Source organism: Triticum urartu, chromosome 3A, assembly GCF_056163025.1.
Source record: "Triticum urartu cultivar PI428250 chromosome 3A, HENAU_Tu73, whole genome shotgun sequence".
In the NCBI taxonomy this organism is placed as follows: Eukaryota; Viridiplantae; Streptophyta; class Magnoliopsida; order Poales; family Poaceae; genus Triticum; species Triticum urartu.
Window position 1 is genome coordinate 201,480,611 of NC_141875.1, and position 24,159 is coordinate 201,504,769.

The following is a 24,159-nucleotide window of genomic DNA, read 5'->3' on the forward strand; positions in this document are numbered from 1 at the left end:
AAGATATTTATTTTGCACACGGACCATTTTGATGACCCGAAAAGCTTCAATCTCAGTGGGGGTATGATGATCATAATAAGGTTCAAGGATATCTTCTTCCTGAGCAGGCAGAGCTTGCTCTACTACTGGCGCTTAGTCTCCAACGACTTCCTTGCTCTTGTCCCCCTTGAAGGTTTCCTTTGGTTCTTCTATCTTTAGTTCTATCTTCATCAACCAAGTATCTTATTCTACGTTATTGGAGGAGGGAGAAGACATGATGCCTGGCAAGAAAACTCTGACAGAAAATAGCAAAAAAAGAGAACAGAAGATTTCTCCGTGATACGGTGGTCAATATGTTTGAGGGGTATATAAAGATTTTTTTTATCTTGGGAAACAAGCAAACGGGACAAAAACGGAGACCGGAAGGTAACCGAGGTTGGCACAACCCACCTGGGTGCACCCGGCTTGTGCCCACCAGGGTTGACTTCCTGGTTGTTTCTTATTTTCCTATTTTTTGTAATATTCCAAAAGTGACAAAAAATATTTTTGCTGATTTTTCGGAGTCCGTCTAATTACCGTATCACGTACCTCCTCTTTTTTCACGATTCTGGAGTGTTCCGGAAGGTTTCTTTTATGTGTTCCAATGGAATTATAGTTTGCATAATATTGCTTTCAACATTAATGGGCGTACTTGAGATATAATGTGTTATTCTTTGCCCAGTGACAAACTTCCGGTTAGTACCTTCGGCATTATTTATTTTGATAGCTCCACAACGATAAACCTCTTTGATAATATATGGTCCTTTCCATTTGGAGAGAAGTTTTCCTACAAAGAATCTAAAGCGAGAGTTGTACAAAAGAACATATTCTCCAACTTTAAATTCCCGCTTTTGGATTCTTTTGTTATGCCACCTTTTTGTTGGAAATATGCCCTAGAGGCAATAATAAAGTGGTTATTATTATATTCCCTTGTTAATGATAATTGTCTATTGTTCATGCTATAATTGTATTAACCGGAAACCGTAATACATGTGTGAATACATAGATCGTAATATGTCCCTAGTAAGCCTTTAGTTAACTAGCTTGTTAATCAATAGATGGTCATGGTTTCCCGACCATGGACATTGGATGTCGTTGATAAGGGGATCACATCATTAGGAGAATGATGTGATGGACAATACCCAATCCTAAGCATAGCACAAGATTGTGTAGTTCGTTTGCTAATGGCTTTTCTAATGTCAAGTATCATTTCCTTATACCATGAGATTGTGGAACTCCCGGATACCATAGGAATGCTTTGGGTGTACCAAACATCGCAACGTAACTAGGTGGCTATAAAGGTGCACTACATGTATATATCTCCGAAAGTGTCTGTTGGGTTGGCACGAATCAAGACTGGAATTTGTCACTCCCTATGACGGAGAGGTATCTCTAGGCCCACTCGGTAATGCATCATCATAACGAGCTCAGTGTGACTAAGGAGTTGGTCTGGGATCATGCGTTACAGAACGAGTAAAGATACTTGCTGGTAAGGAGATTGAACGAGGTATGGGGATACCGACGATCGAATCTCTGGCAAGTAACATACCGATGGACAAAGGGAATTGTATACGGGATTGATCGAATCCCCGACATCGTGGTTCATCCGATGAGATCATCGTGGAACATGTGGGAGCCAACATGGGTATCCAAATCCCGTTGTTGGTTATTGGCCGGTGAGATGTCTCGGTCATGTCTGCATGGTTCCCGGACCCGTAGGGTCTACACGCTTAAGGTTCAGTGACGCTAGAGTTGTTATGGGAAATAGTATGTGGATACCGAAGGTTGTTCGGAGTCCCGGACGTCACGAGGAGTTCCAAAATGGTCCAGAGGTGAAGAATTATATATGGGAAGTCCAGTTTCAGTCGCCGGAATGGTTTTGGGGGTTATTGGTATTGTACCGGGACCACCGAAAGGTGTTCGGGGGTCCATCGGGTGGGGCCATGATATGTCTTCGTCGTATCTACTTTTCCAAACACTTTTGCCCTTGTTTTGGACTCTAACTTGCATGATTTGAATGGAACTAACCGGGACCGACGCCGTTTTCAGCAGAATTGCCATGGTGTTATTTTTGTGCAGAAATAAAAGTTCTCAGAATGACCTGAAAATCAACGGAGATTATTTTTGGAATATATAAAAAATACCGGCAAAAGAATCAAGGCCAGGGGGCCACACCCTGTCCATGAGGGTGGGGGGCGTGCCTACCCCCTGGGCGCGCCCCCTGCCTCGTGGGCCCCCTGGTGCTCCACCGACCTCAACTTCAACTCCATATATTCGTGTTTGGGGAGAAAAATAGGAGAGAAGGATTCATCGTGATTTACGATACAGAGCCGCCGCCAAGCCCTAAACTCTCTCGGGAGGGCTGATATGGAGTCTGTTCGGGTCTTCGGAGAGGGGAATCCGTCGCCATCGTCATCATCAACCTTCATCCATCACCAATTTCATGATGCTCACCGCCGTGCGTGAGTAATTCCATCGTAGGCTTGCTAGACTGTGATGGGTTGGATGAGATTTATCATGTAATCGAGTTAGTTTTGTTAGGGTTTGATCCCTAGTATCCACTATGTTCTGAGATTGATGTTGCTATGACTTTGCTATGCTTAATGCTTGTCACTAGGGCCCGAGTGCCATGATTCAGATCTGAACCTATTATGTTTTCATGAATATATGTGAGTTCTTGATCCTATCTTGCAAGTCTATAGTCACCTATTATGTGTTATGATCCGTTAACCCCGAAGTGACAATTATTGGGATAATTACCGGTGATGACCGTAGTTTGAGGAGTTCATGTATGCACTATGTGTCAATGCTTTGGTCCGGTACTCTATTAAAAGGAGTCCTTAATATCCCTTAGTTTCCAATAGGACCCCGCTTCCACGGGAGGGTAGGACAAAAGATGTCATGCAAGTTCTTTTCCATAAGCTCGTATGACTATATTCGGAATACATTCCTACATTACATTGATGAATTGGAGCTAGTTCTGTGTCACCTTAGGTTATAACTACTGCATGAGTAATCACATCTGACATAATTATCCATCACTGATCCATTGCCTATGAGCTTTTCATATATTGTTCTTCGCTTATTTACTTTTCCGTTGCTACTATTACAATCACTATAAAACCAAAAATATTAGTTTTGCTACCGTTACCACTACTATCATATTACTTTGCTACTAAATACTTTGCTGCAGATATTAAGTTTCCAGGTGTGGTTGAATTGACAACTCAGCCGCTAATACTTGAGAATATTCTTAGGCTCCCCTTGTGTCGAATCAATAAATTTGGGTTGAATACTCTACCCTTGAAAACTGTTGCGATCCCCTATACTTGTGGGTTATCAAGACTGTTTTCTGGCGCCGTTGCCGGGGAGCATAGCTCTATTATTTGAGTCACTTGGGATTTATATCTTCTGGTCACTATGAAGAACTTGAAAGATCAAAGAACCAAGATTTTTCCCTCAACTACGAGGGAAGGTAAGGAACTGCCATCTTGCTCTGGACTTGATTCACCTTCTGTTTTGAGTAAACTTGCGAGACCTACTCCTGTTATTCATTCTTATATGTCGCATGTTATTGATGATGCCACCTCTGCTTTGCATGATACTTATGATGAAACTACTTCTATGCTTGATAATACTGTCCCACTTGGTGAATTTCTTGATGAACAACTTGCTAGGATTAGAGAGAATGAAATTATTGAAACTGATAATATTGATGAAAGTGATGATGAAGATTCTCCCCCTAGATATGAATTGCCTGTTGTGCCTGAGGGTTATGTTATGGATGAAGAAACTGCTAGAGACTTCTTAGCTTGCAATGATAGATCTGATCTTAAGAAATTATTAGCTAAGCATAAAGAAAAGTCTTTGAATGCTAGAATAAAGTATGACCCATGCTTTTGCTACTTCACCTATCTTTATTACTGATAAAGATTATGATTTCTCTGTCGATTCCGAGTTAATTACTTTGGTTGAATCTGATCCTTTTTATGGCTATGAATCTGAAACTATTGTGGCACATCTTACTAAATTAAATGATATAGCCACCCTGTTCACTAATGATGAGAAAACTCGTTATTACTTTATCCTTAAGTTTTTTACGTTCTCATTAAAGGGTGATGCTAAAACATGGTTTAATTCTCTTGATCCTGGTTGTGTGCGTAGTCCCCAGGATATGATTTATTACTTCTCTGCTAAATATTTCCCCGCTCATAAGAAACAAGCTGCCTTAAGGGAAATATATAATTTTGTGCAAATTGAAGAAGAGAGTCTCCCACAAGCTTGGGGGAGGCTTCTCTAATTACTTAATGCTTTACCTGATCATCCTCTCAAGAAAAATGAAATACTCGATATCTTTTATAATGGACTAACCGATGCTTCCAGAGACCACCTGGATAGTTGTGCTGGTTGTGTTTTCAGGGAAAGAACAGTTGATCAAGCTGAATTGCTATTGAATAATATGTTGAGTAATGAAAATGATTGGACACTTCCTGAACCAACTCCTAAGCCAACTCCGAAGAAAAGGGGCATTCTATTTCTCAGTCCTGAAGATATGCAAGAGGAAAAGAAATCTATGAAGGAAAAAGGTATTAAAGCTGAACATGTTAAGAAATTACCACCTATTGAAGAAATACATGTTCTTGATAACCCGACACAGGTAGTAAAGATAAATTCTCTCTATAGATTTGGTGAAGGTGATATTCCTCGTTATAAGTCTGCTAGCCAATGCTTCGATGAGTTTGATAACTTTATTGTTAAACAAGAAAGCTTCAATGCTTATGTTGGTAGACAATTGAACCGCAATGCTGAATTGCTAGAACACTTGAGTGATTATATGTCTAGAGTTAAAGGTGAAGTTAAACTTATTAGTAAACATGCTTCTATGGTTACCACTCAAGTAGAACAAGTACTTAAGGCTCAGAATGATTTTCTCAATGAATTAAATAATAATAAAAATGATAATGCTGTTAGAGTTATGACTAGAGGGGTAAAATGACTCAGGAACCTTTGTATCCTGAGGGCCACCCTAAAAGAATTGAGCAAGATTCTCAGAGAACTAATATTGATGCACCTAGTTCTTCTAAGAAGAAGAAAAAGAAAAATGATAGGAGTTTGCATACTTCTAGTGAACCTGCTGTTGAGACACCTAAGAATCCCAATGATATTTCTATTTCTGATGCTGAAGCACAATCTGGTAATGAACATGAACCTAGTGATAATGTTAATGATGATGTTCATGTTGATGCTCAACCTAGCAACGATAATGATGTAGAGATTGAACCTGTTGTTGATCTTGATAACCCACAATCAAAGAATCAACGTTATGATAAGAGAGACTTTGTTGCTAGGAAGCACAGTAAAGAAAGAGAACCATGGGTTCAGAAACCCATGCCTTTTCCTCCTAAACCATCCAAGAAAAAGGATGATGAGGATTTTGAACGCTTTGCTGAAATGATTACTACAGGAATCAGCTACTTTGCCGTCAGCCATGGCGGACGGCAAAGGCATGGATGGCTGACGGCAAAGGTCTTTGCCGTCCGCCGCGGACGGCAAAAGGTGACGGCAAAGTAAGGTTCGGCAAAGAGGTACTTTGCCGTCTGCTTCGGGCGGCTGACGGCAAAGGAGCCTTTGCCATTAGCAGCGGACGGCAAAGAGTGCAGACGGCAATAAGTGTGTTGTTACTCCATTAGGTGGCTAACGGCAGGCCTTTGCCGTCCGCTGCTGACGGCAAACTTCGGAAGGCCTCTGCCGTCCGCCGTGTGATGTCAGCCGACGTCACTACACGGCAGGCCTTTGCCGTCCGCCGCTGTAGGCAAAGTTTTTGCTCTTTGCCGTCCGCCGCGGACGGCAAAGCCTTTGCCGTCAGCCACTGTAGGCAAACTGACCAAATTGGTCAGCCTCCCAGGAAGCACAGCTGCCTGCCACGTGGCCTCTTTGCCGTCTGCTGCTGATGGCAAAGAGCTCTTTGTCGTCGGTGGCAGACGGCAAAGAGCCTGCATATTGGCTCTTTTTTTCTGTTTTTTTGAATCCAACAATTTTCAGAGCAAATATATATGACATATATAGATATATTTCCATATCAGATATCCAGCACATAAGTTTCATATCACATATCACATATCACATAAGTTTCATCCATACACATTGTTCATACCTAAGCAAGTTCCATCCATATACATATTACAATGCAAAGTTTCATCAAGATAGGAAGTTCCATCATAGCAAGCTAGATACAATGCAAAGTTTCATGAAAGGAAAAGCAAGCACTCCATCATAGCAAGCTAGGTTCCATGAAGTGAATGAAATCTGCAAAATGGTAAATAAGAAAGTTAGAAATAGGTGACTAGAACAAGAAGAAGACTAGAACAAGAAGTATATGTCATTTATGAGCTAACTTAGTTGAAATGGATCATATATGAGCTAACTAAGTTGAAATGGGTTGTTTATGAGCTAACTTAGTTGAAATGGATCATTTATGAGCTAACTTAGTTGAAATGGGTCATTTATGAGCTAACTAAGGTGAAGGGCATCGTTTTTGAGCTAACTAAGGTGAAATGAATAGTTTTTGAGCTAACTAAGGTGAAATGGATCATTTATGAGCTAACTTAGGTGAAATGGATCATTTATGAGCTAACTTACTTGAAATGGGTCGTTTATGAGCTAACTAAGGTGAAATGGATCTTTTTGAGCTAACTAAGGTGAAATGGATTGTTTTTGAGCTAACTTAGGTGAAATGGATCATTTATGAGCTAACTTAGTTGAAATGGATCATTTATGAGCTAACTAAGGTGAAATGGATCGTTTTTGAGCTAACTAAGGTGAAATGGATCGTTTTTAGCTAACTTAGGTGAAATGGATCATTTATGAGCTAACTTAGGTGAAATGGATCATTTATGAGCTAACTAAGGTATTTTTGAGCTAACTAAGGTGAAATGGATCTTTTTTGAGCAAACTTAGGTGAAATGGATCATTTAAGAGCTAATTTAGGTGAAATGGATCGTTTTTAGCTAACTTAGGTGAAATGGATCGTTTAGGAGCTACTGTAGGTAAATTGGGTCATTTTAGAGCTAACTTGGATAAACTGGATCATTTATAAGCTAACCTTGGTAAGATGGGTCATTTTGGAGCTAACCTAGGTGAAATGGGTCATTTTGGAGCTAACCTAGGTGAAATGGATCATTTTAAAGCTAACGTAGGTAAAATGGATCATTTAGGAGCTAATCTACGTAAAATGGGTCATTTTAGAGCTAACTTGGATAAATTGGATCACTTATAAGCTAACTAAGGTAAAATGAGTCATTTTAGAGCTAACTTAGGTAAAATGGATCGTTTATGAGCTAACTAAGTTAATTATGCAATTTTTGACATAAGTAAGCTAAGTACATATCGTTTTAGAGCTAACTTAGGTAGAATGGATGGTTTATGAGGTCAGTAAGCTTATTAAGTCATTTTGGAGGAAAAGAAGCTAACTCTAGGTCATTATGGTAAGCATATTGGAGGAAATAAAGCTAAGTCTAGGTCTTTATGCATTTGTTAAGCAAAACACTAGAGAAAATTTACCATGATCACGGAGGTGTAGGACCGGGCTGGCTCGCGCCGGTAGCTGGAGAAGGAGCGGGCTGGCTCTTGCCGGTAGCTGGAGAAGGATCGTGCGATGCGTTTCTGGAGTTAAGCTGCACCAAAGATCATTTCCAATGTCTCGTTAGCATTATGACACTCAAATGTTAAGACTAGCAAGTAATGTCCATTCAAATTAAACTCACTGTGCTCCCAGGAGCAATCACTGGCATCGGCGGAGCGGTCTGACCGGACTTCTCGCACACAGACTGCACATTTGGTTTTCACAACAGAGTCATACTAGTTAGTAATGAGACTCAAATGTTAAGACTAGCAAGTAATCTGCAGAAGAAACTTACCACAAGGAGCTCGTACATGGCCCTTGCCTGCATGTCATTCCGTGCCCTCTCCTCCTCCAACATCTTTGTCGTCCTCTCCTCCAACTCCCGCTGCCTCTCCGCCGCCTCCGCCAGAAGTTTCTCCGTTCTATCTCTCTCACTCTATATAGCAGCCTGCAACACCACTCGCATGACCATTTGTAATCATTGATGGAAGCGCACACAATGTAATGGAGAAAGATAGCTGAGTACGTATAACTAACCTTGAAGGCGAGTTGGACTGGCCGTTCACGAGGCCTTATCTCAGGAGCGGAGCTCGACTGGCGCGCCTTGATCTCCGGGAGAGTGCTAGGACAACGGATAAGTCCATCTCCCATGGCTATGGAGCCATGGGACCTCCCGCCACCAGATATCATCAGCAGCTCTGTATCAATGGGACCCTGGCTCGGGTTAAAGTCCTCCCCTTTCCTCGCCTTCCCCTGATCTCTATATTGCACGAGCTTGTCGTGGGCGGAGATGTTGGTGAAGTTCTTTGGATCATCGAGGTCAGACGCAGAGAATGCCTTGACTTTCTTGTAAGGGCCAGTGTGGGCCATGGCATACAGGTCGTACACCTCTGGCACCTTATCCGCCTTATTGTAGCGTGCCTGAAAGAGAGAAACAAAGTAAATTAGTAATTAAAGGGCTAAAGCTAGCATGATGAATGAATTGCATGAATCATGAAGCAAACCACATACCCAGTTCCGCTCGTACTGAAATAAGTTGGACCTGCCATGGTGGTGTGGCACACCTTCCATTTGGGCATGTTTGTCCTTGGCCTCTTTGTGGGTGGCCAGCCATTCTTCTGAGCACCACGCATTGACCAACACCTCCCAACAATCCATCCGATCCGCACACCATCTCGAAGGGGCCTAAGTTAGCAAATAGAAACTTGAGCGCTAAGGCTATGAATTACTAAATGATGGAAGTAAGTACAAGGCCTTAAGAATTACCTTCATGTACTTCTCCTTACTCAAGAACTTATCGCGGCACTCCTTCTTGGGCTTCTTGATACCACGCCCGGCGTAGTAGTCTCGAACAACCTGCACCCGAACCTCATGCCGTAAGTTCTGAAGTAGGCGCTTGCACTCCTTGTGGATAACATGATCCGCCTCCTCCTAGTATCCCTCCTCACACCTGTAGAATGTCTGCAATCAAATGAGACGATATTGATTAGTACAATTAATAACTAGCTAGTTGAAGATTTTTAATTGTGTAAAGGAGCAATTACCCAGAACTTTCTGATCACGACGTTTGCCCTCGTCTTGCACAAGACACCGTCGATAATCTCACCCGGCGGGGCCGGGGCAGCCAAGTAGTGCTCCCAAGTCAATCCAACCTCTGGAAGCCGACCCTCACCAGGCAACGTGACAAACCCCGGGAAGTTTTGCCGAATCAGAACTCCAAGGACGGAGTTGGGCCGGCGGACACTTTCATGGTGGTCCCAACCCCTGCAGCATGACAAGGCCAACACATCAGTTATTTGAAGAAACGTGAATGCAGAAGGTACAAAAAGATTAAATGCACTTACCTCTCCCCATCAGGGAAAATCAACCACCTCTGCTCGCGGGTCGCCGGCACGGACGGGAGCCGTGTAGCACCACGCTGGTAGACGTTGCCCCCCTCCTCCCCCTCCTCATCAGTCGGCTCCCCGCCATCATCAGCATGACCACTCGGCTCCCCGCCATCCTCAGGCTGACCCGACCAGGTACCCCATCCAGACGTGTGCTCCTCCGGGGTCTCGTGGGCCCAAGTCTCATGGGCCGAAGGCCCGTCGACCCGAGGCTCGTGGGCCGAAGACTCGTGGACCGGAGGCTCGTGGACCGGAGTCCGTGCAGCCTCCTCCTCAGACGAGTCCACCCTAGCGGTCACGTGCTTGGGTGAAACAGCTGGGGGCGGTTGTGAGGAAGGCGCCGTAAGAGTCACCCTACCTCCTCTCCCGCGACCACGTGCTGCACCTCCTCTCTTCTTCTTACCTCGTCCCCTGCTGGGCACCGCGGTCGATGAAGAAGGGCCCGGCGGTGTCGCCATACTGTCCAGCAATGCTCGGCGGAGAGGTGCGTGTGGAATGGAAGACCTCGCACCACGTGCCGATGAAGAAGGGGCCTCGGCGCGCTCCTGACCAGCGCCCACCATCTTTCAACACCTGCCATGACAAAGAATAAACGAAATTAGTACAACATAAAAAAAGTACCGACATGAATAATAATATGTATATCACTTAAGTGTATCATCATCAAGTACAACATAAAAAAATTGAATACCTGACACTACTAATAATCTCGATCAGTATCATCAATAAATGCATAATCATCATCATCACTATAATCAATGATGGGCTCATAGGGTTCATTGGCATCAACATGTGCAAGGCCACCTTGACGTAATCAGTCAAGCATTGACAAGTCATCCGCAGCAGTAACCTCTTCTTGTTCCGGCTCTTCTTGTTCTTCCTCTGGGGTGATGTCAGATTCATTGTCGCTGTCTACTTCAATGTTTTGGGGTGAAGTATAGCGGTTCTTGAAACGCTTTTTGGAAAGACGTGTCTCTTGGAAGAATTCTCCTTCATATGTGTCTGGGTTAATGTGAGGTTCATAATCCTCTTCCTTTGGGGGAGAAAGTCTAGCACGTGGAGGCACTTCATAAACGACATCCCAACCGTTCAGATTTGGATTAGTTTGGCAGGCCCACGGTAGATAGAATACTTGGGTCGCCTGTTGAGCCATAATATAGACATCAGGAACATCTAAATGAGTGCTTTGGTTGATTTCAACTAGCCCTATATGTTCATGACACTACACCACAGTAGGGTTTAAGTGACACACTTCTGTGGGGAAAGGCCCACTAATCTCTGCAAGAGATCAGTCGGCATAGCTCCGAAGCTTGGCCCTCAAATCATGTGTCGGCAAGTGTGCACAATGGTTGACCAATTATGTGTCAGCAATGACTTAGCGACCACGTATCTGTCGGTAACCACATAGCGACTTATCATGTGTCAGCAGATGTCTAGGCCTAGAAGATTTAAGTGTCGGCGTAGATAGGGTGTATGTTCTCATATTAAGTGTGGGCGTATGTGTACACCTGTCAAGCAGTGAAGCCACGGAACAATTGAGGCTGACTTAGGCGCGCGAGTGTTCTGAAAACAGGACTTGGCGCGCGGTCGGGCAAATTATTGGGCTGCGCGGCGGCCCAATTTGAGTCAACCCTAGAAATCGAATACCCAACCCAAATACATCCCCGTTCCATCCCCACTCCCCTGCCGCCGCCGTCCATCCCCACCTCCCTACTATCGCTCCACCACCTATGTCCCCGCCGCCGTGCCATCGCTGCCCTTGTGCTCCAGCGTCACCCTCGTCCTCGCTGCCCTCGTCCTCACGCTTCCCCCACCCCACCGACACATGTTCCCTACCATCGCCGGGGTCGCAGCCGCCGATAGACCGACCCCGAGATCCGTCCGTCCATCGTCCCCAACCCCATTCCACGTCCCCGAGCCCTCGACCCCATCCCCTCCTTCCTTCCTTGCAGTCACAGCCGCCGAGAGCTCCGTCCGCTGCCGCCTTCACCGACCAGCCCCCTCCCCCACCCCCAAGATGAAGTGAATGCCGCTTAGGGATTCTAGCGCCACCGCCAACCACCATCGGAGACTGCCATCCACAAGCGCCAGCATCGCCATAACTACCGAATCACCTCGGGGTGGTGGGAGTGGGCGTTGCTAGGTAAGCACCGATGGTGGGATCCCCAATTTGTTTTCTTTGTTCTTCTTCTTCCAACCGTGACTAGCACCCTGTGTCTCTAGTAGATCGAACTGCAAGTTTGCTGCAACTTTGGAGTTGTATTGTTGGTAGTTGCTGTGGAGTAGTTTGGACATGTTGTTGATCTGAAGCATAACCTGATCCCTTCTCACTTAATCAGCCCCTTTTTGTTTAAGAAGAGCGTGTAGTATTACAAAGGTTACTACTTGGATCTGTATACCACTGAGAAGCAAAGCAATCATACCTTGTTTTATTTTCTAATTGTTTTGCCCGATCGACGGCTAGCGGGACATGGTACTTTAGTTCTTGAATTCTAGGCTTGCAAGTGTCTGAATTCTAGGTCTGCATCAGCATCATATGTTAATCAGATATATGTGTAACCAGCTATACTGATGATATTGCTATAATAAATAGTAATTCTGGAGTACCACTTCTTTTTGTAGCTAGCATGTAGGCTATAAGCTCTCATTGATGCTATAGATGGTCAGGTCGGTTTCAATTTTTTCCGGACAAAATTAGATTCCAACCTAGTTTGTAGGAGGTTTGGTAGATATACAAGTCACTATAAAAAAGTCAGTTGCACAGTCAAATGACTGAAGTGAAATATTCTCATTGGAGAAATTTGCAACTGTTACCAAATTGCAAATGCAGAATGAGATAATTGTAAGCTTAACACTGCAGAATCAATGTTTTATAAATATTGTTGGATTATCAAGTATGCAGTAGGGGATAAATTTTTAACGGCTGCCTATAATGTTAACATTGTCTAGGCAAATAACATGTTCTTTTCCGTTATTTTTTCCTTGAGATGGTAATACGTTTTAATACATGGCCTCAAAATCTGGAAGACGAAAGTCATTCATTGATACAAGTTTGTTTGCTGTGTTCCCTCCCTGTCATTTAAACCCGCCATTCACTAAGTAATTATGGATAAAATTGTTGATCTTCTCTTGTACGGTTTGGTTCAAGCACTTGTGTTTATGGAGAAAATTTACACTAGCTTGCACCCGTGGTCAAACATTTAGGACAAAAATGCACCTGCTGCATGGCCTATTCCTTCAATTTGTGCAGTAAGATAATGTGATGAATCATTCATTCATATATTCATATATGTGTTCAGATGCTTCTTTCCAAACATATAAAATGTCTTCAGATGCATGTCTTCAGTTCATGTTTTTCATTTTTTCTTGGGACAGAAAAGTAGTATGTAATGCACGTATCTCCAGATGAGATAGGAGATAGATATATTTATGTGTCAGATACTACTGTCTGACTATTTGTGGTAATAAGTATTGGTGTTAAGTAGAATCTCCATTTTTGTTCCCATCATAGGACCATTAAACAGTCCGATGCGAGCCATATATTTGATATTAAGCAAGTTGTCTGTGGATGTTCAATACCCACCTAATTTGAGCTCCCCGTTTCCTTATGCAGGTAAATCCTAGAATTTTCATCACTTTTTAGTTCTAATTTTACCACTCTGCTTGATGCTTGCTTAAATTGGGTGCCTTCTCATAATACCTTTCTTGCTTTGAAGAATATATCATTTAGCATGCTTTTCTAAAAACAAGTCACAACACCATTTAGAATGCGACAACTGAGAATGCTAGGATATATTGACATGTGCAGCTAGACATTCCCTTGGCATTCATGATATTTATAGATGGATTCACCCTTCAGATATGGCATCATTATTTTCTCTTACTCATTTCATTCACTTCAAAATATCCAGGCCTTAGTTTCCTTAGTTACCCTCTTGCTGCTTCTGTTGGGTCTATGATTCCACAGGTGCCATATAATAATGTTTGTGAACTATGGACCTAATGGGTATGCTGGTGGTGGTGGTGGCAGGTACCAAAACAACAAGGTTCTTTCCTGATGTCCTGCTTATTGGAGGGGGGGGGATGATGTAGCATCCATCACTAGTAGGCCAAGGTATTAATGCTGACATGTCTGTTTAAAATGGAAAATATAGCTAGTTTGCGGTGTGAGCAGATTTATAACTAATTGTAGCCTGTCAACCCCATTCTGACTGTAAGAAATTGGAAGATAAGAACTTCAATCATGATAATAATGATCTAGTTCAAGAGTAAGGCAGTACTTAAATCTTAATAGCGTCCATACATGGTGCTTTTATGATATGTTCATGTTTATTCTGGTGATGGCCTAATATTACCTGAACATCATTTGTGCATTTGAAAAAGTTCATCCATTATACTTACCAAGGACATAACTTCCAGTCCCTTGTCCTACTTTCTAATCTAATTTATGGTCAGCCAAGTTATCTATATTATTAAATGTAGTTTTCGTTTTCACAGGGTGGTTGATACATGTCTTCACATTTTTCAGAGCAACATGCAGTGGAAGAAGCAGCCTATGAACTGAAATAGTTTGCATAAGAAATAGGCGATGTGAGTATGTTATCATTTGATTTACACATAATATGTACAACCGATGAAGCTTTTTCCATAGTTCTCTTGTGGAACCCTGTTCATTTTTGATGAAAATAAAAATTCCCCAAGACTGATTTTTCTGTCATTTAGCTAGTGTATTGATCAGATGATATTGAACTAAGAGCGCCAGTACATGGACTAGCGATCACACGTTAGAGTAAACCAAATGGCAAGCGAGGAAAATGTGTCACACGTAACACTTCAGTGTATCTGAAATTGTAGAACCTCTTTGTGAAATTATAGCATCACTATATAACTTTTCATGTCTTGTATATAAAACTGAACTCCACATACTGCAGTTTTAAAATTAAAAATATGAAATCACATGATGTAATCTGATGCTCATATACATTGGTTAGTATCTAGCATAAATATATCAGTTTGGTGTTAACACTTTCATGGTCACAATCTAAAGATCACATGGCATATACAGAACTTCACATACTGCAGTTTTTTGGGTCTGAAGCTGTACATTTTAATTCTAGTTCACCAGATAACATACAACCACAATTGTTTTTGACATTTATTTTCGAACTTTGAAGTGCACAAAAACGTTGGGGTGAACATATGAGAATTTGACCATTTATTTTCACCCAGTACCATTCAGTTTGAACATATGAGAATTTGGCCCAAAGCCTCAGGATACCTATGACAATTTCCTCCATATTATTAATAACTTTTATGAATCCACTTTGGAATAAAACATTTGATACATGGATGTCTTAATTAGGTGTCAATACAAAAATTTGCACTTATGTTAGATATAACTGAGTATATTTTAATTGGTCTCTTATCATCAAGATCGTGTCGAATATTTTCAGGTACTCAGCCACCTACTACACATGGATGTGATGACTTCGGAGTGTTCTGCAGCATTTGGCTGTTTGCAGTATTTTGGACCAGCCAACTTGTGGTCATGAATCTTATGTCTGTTTTGGACCATTTGGTGCTTCAAGTGTTTTGGAGCATATATCTTGTGCTCATGGGTGTGATATAAGTGTTTTGGTTCATTTAATGTTAGAACTCTTTTAGAACAGCAAATAGTGGTCCCTTTATGTGGCTTGTGTTTTCTCGATGGTGGTCAAAATGGCCAAACTTTGCTATGTAAGGACTGTCTTGTTTTTGAACTTCTGATCAATATATATATGTATGTTTGTGAACATATTATCAATGCTTGTGCAATATGTGTTCATCTTGATCCCGTTTGTGTATAACATTTGAGGATTGCATAATATTTAAGCCAGAGTAGTATCCAATTGTTATTTTGGATGTACAACATCTTATCAACAATTTATCTGTCGGGAAAACATTCCAACAGAGAAACTGTCGACAAAGGTACACCTCTAGCCATGCAGAGAAAGTGTTGGCAGAAGTACACCCATAGCTCGACAAACCATGTGTCGGCAAAGCTAAAGACCTTGCTAGACAAACCAAGTGTTGGCATAGGTAGGGTGTATGTTGACTTACCATCTGTCGGTATAGGTAGGGTGTACATAGACAGACCATGTGTCGGCGTATGTACGGTGTATAGAGACACACCATGCGTCGGCGTAGGTAGGGTGTATACCAACTAAAAAAGTGTCGGCAAGTGAACTTCTGTCGGCAATACCTTTGCCCACAGCAAGTCCTCTGACTCTTTTATCTTCTGTCAGCATATGTGTTAGCTACAAGTTATGTGTCGGCAAAGGTACCATATGCCAACAGATTGATGTGTCGCCAAAACTTGACCGTGGTGTAGTGTGAGTCCTTCTAGTCTCCTTCGGCTGAAACCAATAACATTTGAAGACTATGACATTCGGTGGGTTTTCACCATAGAACAGAAGTTCATAAATTGCTTCAACTCTCCCATAATACTCGGTACCTCCTTCGCCGATAGCAGATACACAACAATTTGTAGACTTTCGGTCGGCCATAGATAGCTCTTTGCCATAGGTACGAAAGCGATACCCGTTGATGTCATACTTGTCAAATGAACGGACCTTATAGTCAAAACCATTAGCGACTTGTCTCAATTCGGCGTCCATAGACTCTGAATTAGCCTACAAGTTTAATATGAAAGGATTGTTGCATTATGCACAAATTAGCGAATGAAATGAAATTATCTAATAGAAATTACCGTTTGTTTGAACCAAGAGATGAAACCGGGATAGCCACCTCCTTGCTTTGCGAGAAGCTCATACTCTTCGACGGAATCCTTTTGGATCTCCGCTCCATACAAGAATATGGCGACGTATCGACTGTATGACATATCCAGGAATAAGAGTAGTTCAAAGGAAATAGAAGTTGCGAAACAATGTACCGAGAACTTACTCGATGTACGGCGGCACTTCTATCAGGTTGTTGAAGATATACAACGAAATGGTCCGCCATTCTTCGTTATCCAAAGATACTGGATGTGAAACACTAGTTGGTGCGAGATTCCCTTTGAATAGGCTGAGGTTGGATCCACCCTTTTTAGGCTCGTCAGCATTGTACCGAGGCTTCGGATTATGCAAATGACGATTTTTGGCTTCATAGTGCGATGTTACGAAGTTTGCCGCCTCCTCTGTGATGAATGCCTCAGCCATCGATGCTTCAATTCTACGTTTATTTTTACATTTTTCTCGAAGCGTCTTCTGCATCCTCTCAGTTGGGTAGCACCAACGATTTTGCACGGGCCCCCCCAATCTTGCCTCGGTTGGGAGATGAAAAATCAAATGCTGCATTGGATTAAAGAAGCCCGGTGGAAAGATCTTCTCTAACTTGCAGATCAACTCCGGCGCCAACTATTCCATTTCTTCTAGCATGCCAGGCGATAGTTCTTTCGCACAAAGAACATGGAAGAAATAGCTGAGTTCTGCCAGTACTAGCCATTCATCCTCAGGGATGAAGCCACGCAACATCACCGGCATTACCCGCTCAATCCATATGTGCCAATCATGACTCTTGAGACCAAATATCTTCAGTTTATCAAGATTCGCTCCCCTCTTTAGATTCGCTGCATACCCATCGGGGAACATCAACTGCTGTTGCACCCACAAGAGAATTTCCCTCATAGCTGGCCTTCCAAGATTGAACCATGCCTTTGGCTTCGTCCAGTTCTGCTTTCCTTTTGGTTTTTTCATGTTTTGTAACGGCCTATCACATAGCGCCTCCAGATCGACTCTAGCCTTAGTATTATCCTTTGACTTCCCATCTATGCCGAACAATGTACCAAAAAGTGCCTCGGCGATATTCTTCTTAGTGTGCATCACGTTGATGTTGTGTGGTCAAAGGAGGTCTTTGAAGTAAGGCAGATCCCATAAGCATGTTTTGTGAGTCCACGCGTGCTTAGTATTATACCCCTTGAAGTACCCTGGACATTGTGGATCTGGCTCAAGAGCGTTTAACTGATCCAGGGTCTGTTGGCCTGTCAATGCAGGTGGTGCAGAGTTTTTGACAACTCTACCCCTGATGAAGTTCTTCTTGTCTTTCCTGAACTTATGGCGAGGATCCAGGAACTGTCTATGCATGTCGAAGCAAGAAAACTTGCGACCGGCCTGAAGCCAACGAAACTCAAGAGCTCCCTTGCATGTGGGGCACGGGAACCTTCCATGCACACACCAGCCAACGAATAGGGCATACGCCGGCAAGTCATGCTTCGAGTACATGTACCAGAGACGCATTATGAAGTTCCGTTTGCTAAAGGCGTCGTATGTCTTGAACCCATCATCCCAGGCTTCTTGCAATTCGTCCTTAAGCGGCTGCATGTACACATTCATATTTTTGCCCGGATAGTTGGGTCCTGGAATTATCAACGTCAGGAAAATGTTCTTTCTTTGCATAATCTGTCCGGGGGGAGATTGAGTGGAAAGACAAATACGGGCCAACAACTGTATTGGGCTGCCGTCATACCAAACACACTGAACCCATCCGTGCTGATGCCGACTCGAGGATGCCTCGGATCTGCCGCTTTGTCAGCATGTAATTCATCAAACTTTTTCCACGCAACACCATCCGATGTGTGTACCATCATCAGATTCCCATCTGCATCTAGTTCGGTTCTTTTGCCTGTGTTGTGCCATGTCATCTGTCTGGCCATCTCTTCGACCATGAAAAGACATTGAAGTCTTGGTACGATTGGCATATACCGAAGAACACTAACAGGGATTTTGGTCTGTGTCTTCTCACCCATACCGTTGTCTACCACAATATACCTGGAAGACTTGCAAATGGGACAATAGTTCAAGTCCACATAGTCAAGCCTAAATAAGGCACATCCTTTCTCACAGGCATGTATCTTCTCATAGGGCATCTTCAGTGCACGGAGGATTTTGTCCGACTGGTACAGGTTTGCAGGCATTACATGGCCTTTGGGTAGAAAGCGTCCAAATACTGTCATAATTGCGTCATAGCATTCTCTGCCCAAGTTGAACTGAGCCTTCAGAGCCATTACCCATTACTTGTGAGATGGCATCCAACTGACAAAGCTCAGTGTGCTCGTGGAGCGGACGTTTCGAAGACTCCAACATTTCATTGAAGGCCTTTGCAGATTCCTCCATCTCCTCGTCCGAATCCCGAGCATCATCATAGCCTTGCACCATGTTTTCCATCCCGGTACCATGCTCGTCGGTGCGACGACGATCCACCTCAGCTCGGTCACGTTGGGCAGACTCACCATGAAATGTCCACACCATATAATCGGGCGTAAAACCACTCTTCTGCAGGTGTTTGCCCATTTCAGCCTCTGTCTTCTTTTCCCAATTGCCGCACCGGAAACAGGGGCACCAGGTTTTCTTTTGGCCATTTGCAAATGCGGCTTGCACAAACCCCTTAGTTTCTGTGAACCATTCAGCACTCCATTTGTTCTGACCAGTGTGACCGGTATACATCCACGCACGGTCACTCATCTTGACTTTCAGAGCTACTGGACACACAACAATTATATATGTAATTCACCATGTATATATTCATCAGTTGATCTACTTTGTCAATTTTATTACGTCCATGCAACCTACACTCTAATAGGTAATGATAGGTCCTAATCCCACCCGTGTATGTGTAGATTGGGTTCATTTTCCCATGCTATGCTCCGGATCCGATGCAAAATTTCGGCAGCACCTCCCCGCTGTTCTCCTGCACGTCTCTGCAATAAACATAGAGGATTTGTACCTGGAGAACAACAGGGAAGGCACTGACGAAATATATGCGTCGGATCCGGAGCAAAGCATATGGGAAAACAAACCCAATCTACACATACTCGGGCTGTCCATGGATAGCGTTGGACAATTCGAAAGAATCAAGGTTATAAATATGCAAATGCATGCATATTTATAACTATGACGCTTTCGAACGGGAGACACATATTGGTTACGCATACTGATGATTCAAGACACATATATAGCTAGCTATCAAGTTTCATCGGAATAGATCAAATAATTAATGGGGGAGGAGGACTTGTCATTTGTGCTCACCCACGAACGAAGGGGCAGAGCTCGTCAAACGCATGGCGAGGTCGTCGAACACCAAACCTCGCAGCGATGAAACAACTGCACATTTAAAACTACACGATCAACACAATTATATATGATGTTTTTCATAACAAAATTGAAAAATATATGACCTAACTAATAATTCACAAATATATGACCCCATCGGCCTCTGGAAGGCCAAAGAACACCTTTTCGGGAGGTGTCGGTGGTCGGGGTGTCCTGTCGGTGTCGAGGTGCCGTGTGGGGGTCGGGGTGCTGTTTCGGGGTCGGGGGGTCGTGGTCAGGGGGTCAGGGGGTCGGTTGTCGGGGTGTGGTTTCGGGATCGGGGTGTCGGGGTCGGGGTGTCGTGTCGGGGTCGGGTGTTGGGGTATCGGGGTGTCGTGTCGGGGTCGGGGTGTGGTGTCAGGGTGTCGGGGGTCGGGGTCGGGGTCGGGGTGTCGGGCCGGCGTTTCGGGGTGTCGGGGTCGGGGTCGGGGTCGGGGTGTCGGGCTGGGGTGTCGGGGTGTCGGGGGTCGGGGTCGGGGTGTCGGGGGTCGGGGTCGGGGTGTCGGGGGTCGGGGGTCGGGGTGTCGGGGTGGCGCGTCGGGGTCTTCTTCTTCTTATTCTTTCTTCTTCTTTTCTTTCTTCTTCTCCCTCCTCTTCCTCCTCCTCCTCCTCTTCTTTCTTCTTCTTCTTCTTCTTCTTCTTCTTCCTTCTTTCTTCTTCTCCTTTTTCCTCTTCTATATTGTTCTGTTTTTCAACTTTCTTCTTATTCTTCTTCCTTTTTTTTACTTTTTCCTCTTCTTCTACTTCTTCTTCTTTTTTTCAAATTTCTTCTTCTTCTAATAATCTAAACCTATATCTAGCACTAACCTAAACCAACCACTAACCTAAACCTATCAATAACCTAATTAAACCTAAACAGCAAAGAAAAACAGTAGAAAAAAACAAAAAAAATGCTCACCTTGGCTCCTCTCGATGAAGGATGGAGGGGGCGGTGCGAGCGCAGGGGCGGCGGCGAGCCTGGCTCCGGGGCGGGGGGCGCGAGGCGGATGCAGGGGCGGGGGGGGGGGGGGGGGGCGAGGCAGACGCAGGCCTAGGGGCGAGCCTGCCTCCAGGGGCGGCGCGGGCGCAGGGGCGGTGGCGAGCCTAGCTCTGGGACGGGGGGCGCGAGGCGGATGCAGGGGGCCCGCGGCGAGCCTGGCTCCGGCGCGGGCGACGGGATGCCGGGGCGGTGGCGGGTGGTGGGGGCGACGGGGCGAGGTGCGGTGGGGCCAGGGGGCGGTGGCGGGTGGCGGCGGCGGCGAGTGCTTGGGACGGTGGGGCTACGGGGCGAGGGGAGAAGGGGCAAGGGGGTGGCGGTGGGTGGCGGCGGCGGGTGGCGGTGGTCGTCGGGGAGGAGAGGGGGATCGAACAGAGAGAGATGGGCGGGGTGGGGCGCTGTTAGTAACCTAAACGTTTGCCGTCCGCCCCCCTTTGTCGTCCGCTTACTTGCTCTTTGCCGTCGGCTAGCAGACGGCAAAGAGGGGGGCCGTTAAGTTTTTTTAAACCAGCTCGTCAGTGGGGCCCCTCCCTCTTTGCTGTCCGCTAGCCGATGACAAAGCTTCTTTGTCGTCTGCTAGCGGACGGCAAAGAACTGGCTGATGGCAAAGAAGTACTTTGCCATCAGCCAGTTCTTTGCCGTCTGCTTTTGGGTAGCTGATGGCAAAGAGCTTCTTTGTCGTCCGCTAGCAGACGGCAAAGAGCTGGCAGATGGCAAAGTAGCTGATTCCAGTAGAGTGCATTCCAGTAGAGAGGGGTATACCTATCTTTTTGCATATGCGTTTGACTGGTATGCTTAAGATGAACCCTTATGCTAAGTACATGAAGGATATTGTTACTAATAAAAGAAAGATACCTGAAGCTCAAATTTCCACCATGCTTGCTAATTACACTTTTGAGGGTGGAATACCAAAGAAACTTGGAGATCCAGAAGTACCAACTATACCATGCTCCATTAAAAGAAACTATGTTAAAACTGCTTTATGTGATCTGGGAGCTGGTGTTAGTGTTATGACTCTCTTTTTATATCGTAGACTTGATTTGAATAAGTTGACACCTACTGAAATATCTTTGCAAATGGCTAATAAATCAACTGCTATACCTGTCAGTATTTGTGAGAATGTGCTTGTTGTGGTTGCAAATGTTACTATTTTAACGGACTTTGTTATTCTTGATATTCCCGAGGACGATAGTATGTCCATTATCCATGGTAGACCATTTTTTAATACTGCAGGGGCTGTAAATTGATTGCAACAAAGGCAATGTCACTTCTCATGTTAATGGTAATGAGCATATGGTACAGTTTCCGAGGAAACAACCTCAAGTCCACACTATCAATTCTATTGGAAAATTATCAATGATTATCATTGGAGGTTTCGAATTTCCTCTTCCTACTGCCAAGAAGAAATATGATAATTTTATTGTTGGGGATGTGCATATCCCAGTTGAGGTAACCTAGTGTTATTCGAAATTTCTCCGATTTCATGCGATTCAGAATGAGTTTGTTAACAAGACTTGATCAACCTTGTTAGTGGATGATGTCTACTACACAACCTTCTTCTTGTAGATTTTGTTGGGCCTCCAAGTGCAGAGATTTGTAGGACAGTAGCAAATTTCCCTCAAGTGGATGACCTAAGGTTTATCAATCCGTAGGAGGCGTAGGATGAAGATGGTCTCTCTCAAGCAACCCTGCAACCAAATAACAAAGAGTCTCTTGTGTCCCCAACACACCCAATACAATGGTAAATTGTATAGGTGCACTAGTTCGGGGAAGAGATGGTGATACAAGTGGTATATGGATGTTAGATAAAGGTATTTGTAATCTGAAATTATAAAAACAGCAAGGTAACTAATGATAAAAGTGAGCATAAACGGTATTGCAATGCGTTGAAACAAGGCCTAGGGTTCATACTTTCTCTAGTGCAAGTTCCCTCAACAATAATAACATAATTGGATCATATAACTATCCCTCAACATGCAACAAAGAGTCACTCCAAAGTCACTAATAGCGGAGAACGAACGCAGAGATTATGGTAGGGTACGAAACCACCTCGAAGTTATTCTTTCCAATCAATCCGTTGGGCTATTCCTATAAGTGTCACAAACAGCCCTAGAGTTCGTACTAAAATAACACCTTAAGACACAAATCAACCAAAACCCTAATGCCACCTAGATACTCCAATGTCACCTCAAGTATCCGTGGGTATGATTATATGATATGCATCACACAATCTCAGATTCATCTATTCAACCAACACATAGAACTTCAAAGAGTGCCCCAAAGTTTCTACCGGAGAATCACGACGAAAATGTGTGCCAACCCCTATGCATAGGTCATGGGCAGAACCCACAAGTTGATCACCAAAACATACATCAAGTGAATCACGTGATATCCCATTGTCACCAAAGATACGCATGGCAAGCCATACATCAAGTGTTCTCAAATCTTTAAAGACTCAATCCGATAAGATTACTTCAAGGGGAAAATTAAATCCATTACAGGAGAGTAGAGGGGGGATAAAAACATCATAGGATCCAACTATAATAGCAAAGCTCGCGATACATCAAAATCATATCACCTCAAGAACACGAGAGAGACAGAGAGAGATCAAACACATAGCTACTGGTACATACCCTCAGCCCCGAGGGAGAACTACTCAATCCTCGTCATGGAGAGCATCGGGATGATGAAGATGGCCACCGGAGAGGGATTGCCCCCTACGGCATTGCGCTGGAATGGGTCTAGATTGGCTTTCGGTGGCTGCGGAGGCTTCTGGCGGCGGAACTCCCGATCTATTGAGCTATCTGATGTTTTTAGGGTATATGGAGATATATAGGCGGAAGAAGTACGTCAGGGGGGCCATGAGGGGCCCACGAGGGTGGAGGGCGTGCCCAGGGGGGTGGGAGCGCCCCCTACCTCGTGGCCTCCTCGAAGGTCCCCTGACGTGCACTCCAAGTCTTCTACGCTTCTTTCCTTCCTAAAATGAGTTCCGTGAAGTTTCAGGTCAATTGGAGTCCGTTTGATTTTCCTTTTCTTCGAAACCCTAAAACAGGGTAAAGACAGAAACTGGCACTGGGCTCTTGGTTAATAGGTTAGTCCTAAAAAATGATATAAAAGTGTATGATAAAGCCCATAAACATCCAAAACAGAAGATAATATAGCATGGAGCAATCAAAAATTATAGATACGTTGGAGACGTATCAGCATACCCAAGCTTAATTCATGCTCGTCCTCGAGTAGGTAAATGATGAAAATAGAAATTTTGATGCGGAGTGCTACTTGGCATAATTTCAATGTAATTCTTCTTAGTTGTGGCATGAATATTCAGATCCGAAAGATTCAAGATAAAAGTTCATATTGACATAGAAATAATAATACTTCAAGCATACTAACTAACCAATTATGTCCTCTCGAAATAACATGGCCAAAGAAAGTTCATCCCTACAAAATCATATAGTTTAGTCATGCTCCATTTTCGTCACACAAGAATGCTCTCATCATGCGCAACCCCGATGACAAGCGAAGGAATTG

General features: G+C 43.9%; 1 long non-coding RNA gene across 5 annotated transcripts; it reads left to right on the forward strand.

Annotated features, from left to right (window-relative positions):
* Nucleotides 1–11,247: 11,247 nt before the first annotated feature.
* Nucleotides 11,248–15,328, forward strand: LOC125543575 (uncharacterized). 5 transcript variants are annotated; one of them, XR_007298575.2, is made up of 5 exons: nt 11,248–11,668; nt 13,037–13,138; nt 13,556–13,639; nt 14,023–14,115; nt 14,979–15,328. It is a non-coding gene; the product is annotated as an uncharacterized LOC125543575 (long non-coding RNA). The 5 variants fall into 5 exon arrangements; XR_015618574.1 differs by lacking the exon at nt 13,556–13,639; XR_007298574.2 differs by lacking the exon at nt 11,248–11,668 and having other exon boundaries at nt 12,877–13,138.
* Nucleotides 15,329–24,159: the final 8,831 nt, after the last annotated feature.